The sequence below is a fragment of the Vipera ursinii genome (assembly GCF_947247035.1).
Source record: "Vipera ursinii genome assembly, chromosome: 7".
NCBI classification, from domain to species: Eukaryota; Metazoa; Chordata; class Lepidosauria; order Squamata; family Viperidae; genus Vipera; species Vipera ursinii.
The window spans coordinates 48,301,209-48,313,232 of NC_139521.1; the positions used below are offsets into that span (position 1 = coordinate 48,301,209).

The 12,024-nt window shown below is 34.7% G+C and overlaps 1 protein-coding gene across 2 annotated transcripts in view; it reads right to left on the minus strand.

Moving 5' to 3' along the window:
• Positions 1-12,024, minus strand: part of INPP4B (inositol polyphosphate-4-phosphatase type II B) — a 223,250-nt gene that overhangs the window by 6,367 nt on the left and 204,859 nt on the right. The gene's annotated exons all lie outside the window — the stretch shown is intronic.

A 12,024-nucleotide genomic window follows, 5' to 3' on the forward strand; every position in this document is an offset into this window, starting at 1 on the left:
TTTATTGCAAAGTAAGGGAGAAAGCAGTAAAAATACGAAAGAATAAAGAAGTAGAACTAGATTCAATTATTTTATCTTCAAAGAGTATACTTTATAAGAGACCATATGCTCCACATATATTTTGACTACATTATCATGAGTCCTTCGGGAGAGGGGCGGTATATAAATAAAATTATTATTATTATTATTATTATTATTATTATTATTATTATTATTATTATTATTATTATTATTATTATTATTATTATTATTTTATAATATACTTGGATAATATGCTAAAAGTAATAGAACCATGTAGGAACCACTGGAAAACAATTACTTACGTGATAATACATAACATTTTTAAAATTCCCATTCCTACCCAATGATGTCTAGTTTCCAAAAGGAAGAGGCATTGATTGGCCATTTAAAAAGGAAAAAACCCCAGCAATTTGTGCTGGTTTCCTTTTCTTGGTCAATGGTCATGAAGATGGATTATCTTGGACTCAGACTGCCATTGGTTATCCCAGGTCTATTTATGAAAAGAACATCCACAACTTAGTTCTGGATAAACAAATGGACCTGTGTTGAAACTTGGTTAGGAAAATAAAATTATTCTGTATGAAATATGTTCTCCCAGGTTTTAAGGTGTTCTGAGCCATGACTCCAGGATGGGGAGGTAAGGGTAGCAATGATACTCATGGACGCTTTGGCGGTAGCCAGGGAACATAAGCTACAGATGACAGGCTGCCTGTATTTGAAGTTAAGCTTTACAGAGTTGGAGTTCCTGTTGATGTGCTATCCATTTTGCTGCAAGATAGGCTAGCTTTGTGGGCTTCAAGAATTATTGCTCAATTTTTATTGGAATATTTCTGATTATTTGTGCTGAGGAACTTCAATATTTATACCCTAGGAAGGGTGGATTTGTCCCAGGTAATATTTGGCTGACTCCTATACCGTACGTAATCATATATTAGATCTAATCTTCACTTTGGGGCTGTTTAGGATGCTGTAATTATAACTTTGCTATCTGGAGGCTAATGATATACAGAAATACAATTCTATCCTGGGTTGAGCTAGAAACATGGTAGTTTTAAACCAGTGTATGGAGCCTTAGAAGCTGTTGTGCCCACACTGCTGTATATCCGAATGCCTTGGTTTATCTGATGAAGCGGAGGACTCCTGAACTCATTATTAGTTCTAGCATGTCAGTAGACAGTGAGGACCTAAGAAGCTTTAATCAAAATATTTGTGTTTGTGTTTACACTAGTTTTTAATCTTTTAATCACTTTATGAACATACTGCAATGTATGTTATATAAGTATTTTTTCCAAGACTCAATTTCAAAAACAGAAACTTCATTCGGTACAAATTGCAGTAGCTCTCTTTCTGGCAGTCAAAACCATTACAATCATGTAACATTAATTTTACAGGTAATGCACTCAATGCCAATACATTTCCAAATACAATTTAAAGTAACGTTCTACTCTAGGGACCCCCATCTCACAGTCCACAGACTGCTACCAGATGGTAACGCATTGGATACTGGGCTGCGCAAGTGGCGGGTGAGCATGTAAAGCTCCATTTGGACATGTATGGGATTAGTTTGCGTGCACGAAACCATCCCCCCTGCCACCGCTGTTTGCTCCAGGTCTATGGAGCTGGAAAGATTGGGGACCAGTTTCTACCTGACTGAATCAATCTTTTTTGGCTTGGCACCTGGATATCTTAAAGATCATCTTATTCAAGAGGACTGGCTCATCCCATTTGTTTGTCATGTAAACAATGGATTAAAAACTTCTATATGTATGGTTCATTTAGTGGTCTCTTTGTAGGTATTTAGATGGCCATTAAAATGGAACTATTCTATCAAGCTCTGGATCTGTAAGGGTTGCCACTATTGCTTATGGACACCAGATTTCAGTTGATGCTTTCTATTTGTTTTTATGTATTTTGTTTGTTGTGCTTATCTTTGGAAATTTCTTGAATCACTTTGAAATTCAGCATTGCAATATATATAAAAATGTTGCATGAATAAACAACTTAACAAATCATTCCCATTTACACCATAATTGCTGAATTCAAACTTAGATAATTCAAAATACTTCCAGAATACTTATTATTACTCTTAATTTCTTTCCAGTATCATAAAAGCAATGCACTGTAGTTTTCGATGCTAGTGGGATTTATGGTGGATCACAGCAATTAATCTTTTCATAATAGCTAGTTTCTGCAAGGCATGCTTGCAAACAAATGATATTAAATGTGCTAGCAACTTGCTCAGTAAAGAGTGCAAGAAGAATGTGGTATTTTGCTAATCAAGTGATCATGGCAAATGTTGATGTGTTAATAGATAACTGAAATTGTAATTTTTGTACGATAGTTTAAGTCCTAGAGTTCTTCTGAATAGGCCCTAATGGCAAAATCAATTCTTGATTACTTAAATGCACTTTACAAGGCTAAAAAATCACTTAACTCAGGGCTTTTCAACCAGTGGTATGGGTACCACCTGTGGTACATTGGCACCTGGCAGGTGGTATGCAACCATCCTAGAAAAATAGTGGGGGAGGGGAATGAACTGAACCGGTGGCAGCACCGCACAAGCCTGAGCAAGAGACGGCTGGAGCTGCAGGGCTGTCAGGGCTCAGCGGAAGCTCCAGGATCAGTGCCAGGCTCCAGTTGGAGCTTGGTGCTGATCCTGGTCCTTCTGAGCCCAGAAGAAGCGCCGATCAGCTGGAATGTTGCAGCATCTCCAGGGTCTTGTGATTTACATTAAGATGCTTGGAGACTGATTCATATTTATGACTGTCACAGTGTCCCAGGGTCATGTTAAGTGACCAAAACCTGCTGCAGCCACCCAGCAGATGGGGGGGGGGGAGAGAATAAAAACCAAACACCCTTACCCAACCTCCGCTGCCAATCCTCAACAGAAATGCTCACAACAATGAAAACCTCAGACAGGAGGAAGAGCACTGCTGGGTGGGCAGGCAGGTGTCTTGCTCGGCTATGGCTTGGGGGGCACTTTTTTCAGTGTCATTGTAACTTCGAACAGTCACTAAGCGAACTGTTGTAAGTCGAGGACTACCTGTACTTCATCACTTTTTTCCTTTTTTTTTTTGGTCATCAAGTTTTTGACACCTTGCTAGGCGACTGGTGGTACTTGGATGTTGCCATATCCTAAAAGTGGTACAATGGATGAAAAGGTTGAAAAGCCCTGACTTAACTGAATCTGTCACAAATAGGAGTATGACAATTAATAGCAAAAGAATTCTATATTTATCTAGATATAGTTATATCTTCAAGTCAAACTTGATTCTTGTTGACTGTATAGATAAGTTGAGGCAATCTATCCTCCTGGCAACATTTTGGAAGTCTTTGCCACTGCCTTCTTCTTGAGATTTGGTGACAGTGACAGTTACCTAACTGGTTTTGTGCCTAAGACAGGACTGTAAAATATGTGTGTGTGTGTAGTAGATAGATAAATCTACATGCACACATAAATATATTTTATATGAATTTTGCATTTTTATTGCTCTACTAAAAGATTCAGAAGCTTCTAATAATTGAAATCACGGAGGAAAATAAAATAAAAATGTCCTAACTTAAAAATCAAAACCCTAAGAGACTAAAAATAAATTCAAGCACCAAATTAATAATTATAGAAAATTAGATCCTTAACCCCCTTCTTAACTATCGCTACTGAGCACAAATTAACAACCCTTCTGTTTCAAACTTAGCTACCCCTAAACATATGTTCCAGATTTTTGTATCTTCATATCAAAGGGTATCCACTCTGGTACCCCTAGGTGCCTTCTCCTTGATGGTGGTAATAGGGAGATGTAACAAGGCCTTCTTCTAAGAACATTTCAATTTCAGAAGCAGAATAAGCAAGTAGTTGATGTATCTGTTTGGACATTGAAATTGAGATGGTTGTTCGTACACTCATGGCTTGGCCAATATATCATTGAAGAGATTGGACAGCAGGACTAATAACCTCTCTAACTGCAAAATATCCATGTTGCAATAACAGAAAAATGTGGTTTTTACTCACTGGTGTTTCCAAGAAAGTCGCTAAATTTTGACTGTTGTGTCGCAAGTCATTAGACTTAATTGGAACTTACATACTGTAAAATATGTAATTTATCATCTTCAGTTATTGTACTCAACTCACATCCTTTTTAATTTGTTTCTTTTTAAATTATATTAATGGTTACTTCATCTTTATGTTATTTTAAGCTGCTGCTTTTTGGTGTAATAAAGCATATCAGTCTAAAACACAAGATTCCAGCACAAAGAATTAGGTATACACTGGGTAACATGCAGATTTTTCTAATATATTTAGTGTGTATTGCTTTTCAACTTTCAATTTTGTATTGCTTTTCAACAAAGCTACATCGAACAACAAAAACACTGTAAAATTAAGAAGAATTGAGGTATATCATCATCATCATCCCTTTTTGTATCTTTTTAACTCCATCATAATTTCAGGTAATATTACTTTCAAGCTAGAATGAGGAAGAGACAAGAAACAGACTGACTAGGTGCAGTGTTATAGCTCAATAGTAGAAACAGAGCCTAAATTGGAAAATTGCTGACTTGCTATTGAAATATGTATGATCACAGTTCTGATCTTGGTACAGTCAATTTAACCACTGGCCAGCTTGGAAAAGGCTGGCCTTTCATATAATTTGCAACACTTTACTTTTTCCATCTTAGTAGCTATAAACTGAAATTGAGAAAGTTGGATGTCCATGTGAGGAAGAATAATGAAGTGAGACTGCCACTGGCTCTGTTCTGCTTATCTACAAAGCTGTAGAAGCCTGAAAAAGTAGATTGCATGGAAATAGGAAACTTTCGCAACTCCTTTTTACAGACAAGAAAGGTTAGTTGAAAATGTCATACAAGTTCAAGAGTATGCAGAAAAACTGAGTAAACTGATGTAGGATTGCTATTCAAGTCCATAGATTGAGGACTAAGGAAAGTAAGTGGAAGTGATGGATATACAAAGCAGTAATTAGTACTAACACTGATGAAGGAAATAGAAGTTGAAACACAGAATCCATAACATAGGCATACAGTTGAAAAACAAGGGCCCGGAACAGACTACACTTTTGTCCGTGGGTCCAGAAACTCAAGAGGAAATGCAAGTAAAAAGTTATTGCAAAAAGCATCAAAAGTGATTTTAGTGATCTAAAAGTCTAAGTTTCTAATTTTATCCTCAACCATCTAGCATAATTATGCATTAGTACTAGTAATAATTATGTATTATTAGTATTTTGCTGGCTTGCAAAAGTAAATTATTGGAAATGAAGCATGTATTTTGAAGTACAAGCTAAGAACTGTTATTTAAACAAAGAACAAACATACAAACATACATAGCTTCATTCATCATAACCTATAAAATCAGTATTGAATTGTATTACAAGTATTTAATATCACAACCTTGAATTAATTTAATCTAAATATAGTCAGAGTATTTTGCACATCAATAGAACTGTGGCTCTTTTTTGATTGAAAGAAAAATTATTTAGATTCTAACTAGATAACTGTTGAATAGGATGATATTAGATCAATGAATTTTCTGCTGCATGTTGAACAGCTTTAACAAATGTGTGCTAAAATTATCCCAGAGATTTAGCAAGATCCAATTTAATACAATAAATCACTCCCTGAAAGACAGAAGAGGATTGTTTAAAAAGTGTTCATATACATGGGATTCAGCTTTTTCTTATTTATAAATTAAGCAGAGAAAATTAGTTAAAAACAATGAGAATTATTTCTTATGGTTAAATCTGGTGCAAATAACAGAATATGGAACCACAGAATCTCTTTTGCAAGGAAGTATCTCTGATTGCATACTAATCTGGCATTAATTTCAGATTCAAAGAGGACAGAAAATTGTGAAAAGAATTGCTGTTGCATACACAAGGATACTTAAGCAAGAGCTCCGAGGAGTATTTTAAAATTCAATTTCCTAAAAACACACAGCTGAATAGTTCTAGGAATCTTAATAGAAAAACTGAGATATATCAAACCAGACAGTTATAAATGTGGCTTCCTATTTTACTATCTTAGCATATCAAGTTGTTTCAGCTATTTGTTTCGAATAAATAGATAACCTAACTAGCCGGTTTTGGCAAAGGAAACTGAGAGCCTCTACATAAATGTTAGCAAAAAATCTAGGGCAAATATGAACATTGTTACCTGACATTTTTAGGAAGGAGTTTCAGGATGTATAGAAATATACTTATAGTAACAGAGTGAGAATACAGAAACCTCATTGTACCTAGATGATATCTAATATCTTCACAAGCATTTCTTCTACTTGTTGTGATTCAGGGTCAGCCTGTGGGTTCGGCAGTTGGGTCGGATGACTCAGATGAGGAAGAAGAAGAACTTGCTGATGATGGCTTTGAGGCTCCGCAGAGCCCCCAGCCAGGCCCCTCCTACCTGGTGGAGACCCAGCTGTGTGAGCCTGACAGCGTGGATGAAGATGACCCACAGCTGGCCCTGTTCAAGGACGCCTGACGCAGGAGGCAGTCAAGTAGGAGTAAACAGAGGAAGGCAATGGGGCTTCTCGGAAGGAGGGAGAGAGAAGCCACGCCCTGAACTCTTTATAAAGGACTTGTGTGGGGAGGGCTGGTTTGCAGAAAGCAACCACTCAGATAGTGTTTCAAAGCTCGGGTATCTTGGTTCGTGTCTTGTTTGTTTTTGTAATAAATTTGGCAGACGTATTCCAGCCTCTTGCCGTCTGTAAAGGGGTTGCCTTTTCTGCAAGGCCGGTAGCAGGCTGGTACAGAACAGTACTTTCAAAATGCCCTTTTGCTTTGTTAATCTCCATTCTGGTCTTTCCCGTTAATTTGAAGGATTGTTTTGTCCTTACTTTCTCCAAAGTGATCTTTTTATTTATTTTCATTCGCTTGTAAAAATAAATGTATGTATGTATGTATGTATGTATGTATGTATCTATCTATCTATCTATCTATCTATCTATCTATCTATCTATCTATCTATCTATCTATCTATCTATCTATCTATCTTTGAAGATGTTTCGCTATCTATCTATCTATCTATCTATCTATCTATCTATCTATCTATCTATCTATCTATCTATCTTTGAAGATGTTTCGCTTCTCATCCAAGAAGCATGGTGGGGAATCCTTTCATATAAATCCTTCCATTCCCCACCATCCAGTCAGAGCTGAAGAAGCTTCTTGCATGAGAAGCAAAACGTCTTCAATGAAAGAACAAGAAAGAAAAAGCACCTTTGGAACAACTTGGTTGTTTGATCTTGCTGGCCTGGACTGAAGGGGTTTTAATTTAATTTAAATTTAATTTAATTTTAATTTGTTTAATTGTGGGCTAGTCTTATTTAATTCTATTTTAAACTGTACTTATTTGTATTGTTTTAACTCGCCCTATAAACTGCCCTGAGTCCTTCGGGAATAGGGCGGTATATAAAATCAATTAAATAAATAAATAAATAAATAAATAAACCATGACCCGGATGATTGAGAACCACCATAGACACTTGTAAAAAATGCTGTGACTAAAGAGCCATTGGGAGTGGGGGTCTTGGTTTATATTTTAACTTTAATAAAGCTTCCTTTGCTCTTCAAATATAGTATAACATTTGACTATCAGAACAATTACACTTGGCAAGTCCAAAGATGCTGGCCTTCTCTTCCATGGTGCCTGAATTTCTTCTCCCAGACATGAGGTTAGCTTCATCTTTTATAACATTTCACAAGTCCTTCAAGATCTGGCTATGCCTTTAAGCCTGGGGAGGTGGGGCCAGGGATTGGGGAGATCTTGCAATCTACTATGGCTAAGTTCATCCTCTCTGTGTGCTTTTTAAATAGTTTTTTTTTAGTTTGTAATGATGACTGTTTTTTATATATTTATTGGATTTTCTTTTAATTAACTGTTGTATGCCAGGCAGAGTTACACTCCTGTGAGATGGGTAGTCAGATAAACATGATGAATAAATACATTTTATAAGCTAGTCAGAGCCTACCAGAATTGAGCAGCATAGAAATTTCAGTAAGCAAATAAATCATTGCAGTCTTCCAGCAGAATGTGGGACAGATTATCTATCACATCTGTTTCTTATTCTAATCCCCAAAGAGTTAATGGAATATACTGTACTTCCCTGCTTAGAATCTCCTTTAGCTTAAAAGTTCATTACTGTTACTTTTCTTTAACTGATTTCTGAATTGCAACTTCACCAGGGTTGGTTCAATATCGATTTCTTTAGGACAGTAGGAACAAATTAATTTCAAAGAAATTTCTTAAATCAAAGAAATAAAATTTAAAAAAATGCTGAAATCTTTTTCATCTTGGAGGACAGTTTACAATCTCTATAACATGGTCCTTTAGGATTCATGTGTGGCAAGGAGATAGTAACAATAGAATATTTAGAATCTACAGGTAACAGGAAAGGAAATAATACCGTGCTTTCAATTATTTTGTCAATAACATTTGGTGCATTATGATATTAAATATATTTGGAGACTGACTTTATGCAAACTTTTGCATGTGGATTCTAATAATATTGATGAGACAAAGTATAACTTTAGAGCAGTGATTTCCAAATTTTTGACCATGAGGAACAGTTTTTAACTTCCCTCAAATCTGTAGAATTCCAAACTAGTTGATCTAATCTGTTGACCATGAAATAAGCATAGTTATTAAAAGCTACTATTGAATAAATCACAAATAAATTCATGTCTTAAAATACAGCAGCATTTGCATCAATATGAGAAATAGTATTCTACATGTAAGTATCATACAGCAACCACATGCTCATTTATTATTTTGATATTTAATGAAATAGATGATGTTAATTTTTAGCTTTCAGAGAATGGAAATGTGCCTGACGTGTTGAATCCATATGTAGCTTGTTTTGGTATTTAGATTTCCATAGTAAGAGATGAGCCTGAGGAAGGGGTCAAACACATCATCAATCATGAGTCCTTGCACATCCACAAGAGAACTAATTCCTTTCTTAACTCCTGCTAATTTCCCTTGACTGTTAATAGTTCAGATTCTTGTAGGGAGCTTAAGCTTCCAATAAATCTTTCTACTCATTTGAACTGCCTGAATCTCCTGATTTCCCCGGTGCTTGACATTGATATAAGTGCAGAAAATCCACTTCTGGAGATTCAGAATTAACATGTAGCTAGTAAACAACTAGGTGCTTTTTCATTAAGATCAGTTTTGGATGATACCATACTGCAGATTTTGCCTATGTCTAATTCCCAAACTTGTATTGCATTTATAGCAGGCTTAAATGCAATGCAAAATTCACTAACTCTAACTTCTCAGAATTTTTCTAATAATGTAGTATTTCTATTTCCAAAGAGTAAGCCAGAAGCCAACCTAAATTGTTTGAGACTTCCATGTTTAAATATAATTCACTGGAAGAAAACCGCATGTGTGGACAAAGGTTTAGCTACAGCTTAATATGCATCAATCAGGAAATGTCACCAGATCTAGATAAATTTTTTAAGCAAGCAGCACACTGTATCATAATTTCTTCTGCCAATGCCATTCATGTCTGACTTACTGACAATTAAATATTTTGTTGACCCATTTAATTCCTCTTAATTCTAGATCCAATATCAATGATTCTAGAAGCTATTTCTAAGAAACTGGGAAGCTGCTATATTTTCTTTTCCTTTTTTGTGAGCTTTTGAGTAAGTGTTAACTCCTGGTGACTTCCTAGACTGGTCCCTGCAATTCAACAGAATTGGAAAAAAATCTTGAAAATGTTAATACAGCTCTATACTGTATTGCACAATGTTCATTTCTATCACCACTGCAAACTGCAAAATTAGCAGAGATCAAGATATTATTCATGGGATTAAAAAGCTACTATTCAAACACCAAGACGGGTCTACCATAAAGAATGTTAATTTATCATTAGATCATACTCAGCGCTATGTTACTGTTGTTGAGCTTTGTGTGATATTGATGTAAGCTAGCATTTAGCAACAAGAGAGGGTTCATTCTGCAATGCTGTTTTCAAATGCCGAGACCTGGCTATGACAATAATTACAACTGATCAGACCTTTGCTAGCCTAGTCAATATAATCATAACTACTTGACACCATTTCAAATTGCAAAAGTAAGAAGTGGTGCATTGCTTTGGCTTTAATTCCAAAAGTGCTTTCAAGTGTTTCAGGGAATAATAAGCTTTTCCTGCTACACAGTCCAAAGGACTTTTTTTAAAAACTCAAACTAAGTTCCTGCATTTCTTGCATATACAACTTTCTAAAGGAATGTTTTATCAAATAATCATATAAATGAAGAAACATACATTTTGCCACTAGCATTTATTTTAGATCATACTTATAGAAGATTTTAAATGCCATAGATTAAGTGAAAGCTGGTTAAAAATGCAAGAATATAAACAAAACTTTCTTCTTAGCGCCACCTTTTTAATGTCTCTAAAAATTTGCAGTAAATCCAGAAGAATTATAACTTTACTTAGTTGCATGAACTCTGGGCAGATATGCTGATATCATTCTTATGGCAGTTTTCACCAATATTAAAAAAACATTCCTCGTATCTATATTCTGTGGAAGAGTAAACAAATGGGAGCACTTTTTCTATGGAAAGTAAAGACAACTCGCTTACTTTGATCTTACTGACAAATCATTATTCAGAGCTTCATTTATCTGTAACCTTGGATGGTTTAATTGGTTATTTAAAGTAGTCTACTTTAGTATTAGTAGTATTAGTAGTACTGTAGTAGTACTTTAGTGTTTTAATAGTAAGGATGCTAAAACTAATGCAAACTAATACAAATTAGCATGAGATTGCAATAGATGGAAGATCGTTTTTTTAAAAAAAATATTATAGTTCTTTGATTGCTTTTACCATTATTTGTTAATGGTGGTACTTATATTTATCATTCTGGTATTATTTGTATGCCATCAGGAGTAATTCCTGAAAAACATGTAGTTAAGTCTGACTGAATGTGATGGCTCCATTGTAGCAGTTAACATCCACTCTCTTTTGTGCCTTGTGGTTTTTGATACTTTACATTTTTAATGATGATGGTTTTATATATTTATTGTTTTAATTAATTGTTATAACCATATTGTAAGATGGGCAGCCATATATTGTAAGATGGGCAGCCATATAATTATTCAGCCACAGTAGCTGTCCTGCCTTATGGATTACAAGCTGATTCTGAAAAGCATAATAGCTGTAAATGAATAGAGCTTATAATTAAATAGATAAAATACACCAATAATCAATATAAGCACATTCAACCTGAAAGCTAGTACATGCATTGCCAACCATGAATGAAAAGCTAAACAGGGACAGGATATATGGACAATAATGGACTATATGAAATAGCATAAACAGTATCATGCAACATTAGCAATTTACAAAAGAGCTAAGGAATTGAATTGTTCTGTGGTCCCACTGATTTATTATTATAGTCATTAGCAGCTTTTCCAAAAGCGCAATTTATCCACTTAGTAGAAGGGCATTCTTTGAATATCTAATTTCTTTCAAATAATTTATAAACAGGAACTGTTATTTTCTTTGCATTACAAGAAATGTTGATAAATGGATAGACGTTTTAATTTTCTACTGGATTTCAAAGCATGATCAGTTAATTCTCACCAAATAGTTATTCATGAAAGAAGATATCTAGAATTCAGTATAAAAAAGTTAGTTATCAAGTGCAAACCATGTTTATTTCTTAATCTAAAAAATGTGTTTTTCAGCACTTGTCCAAATTACCAAGTGTACTTAATGCAAGTTCCTTTGAAAATAATAAATCTGACCTTTACAAGCTATTATTTTTTTCATTTAAATTTATTGCCAATAAGCAAATCAAACTACTTCTCCTAATTAAATTAATTTAATCAGATTCATTGTATAATTACAACTAAGTGCAAAGTAATTTAATTTTAAAAAACTGAGTGCCAGCTTAATTAAATTTGGTTGCTGTATTTTATTTGTCTTTAATTGAAGAAACACATCAAAGTACCAAGGGAAATAAAGTATGGTTAAAAGATAATA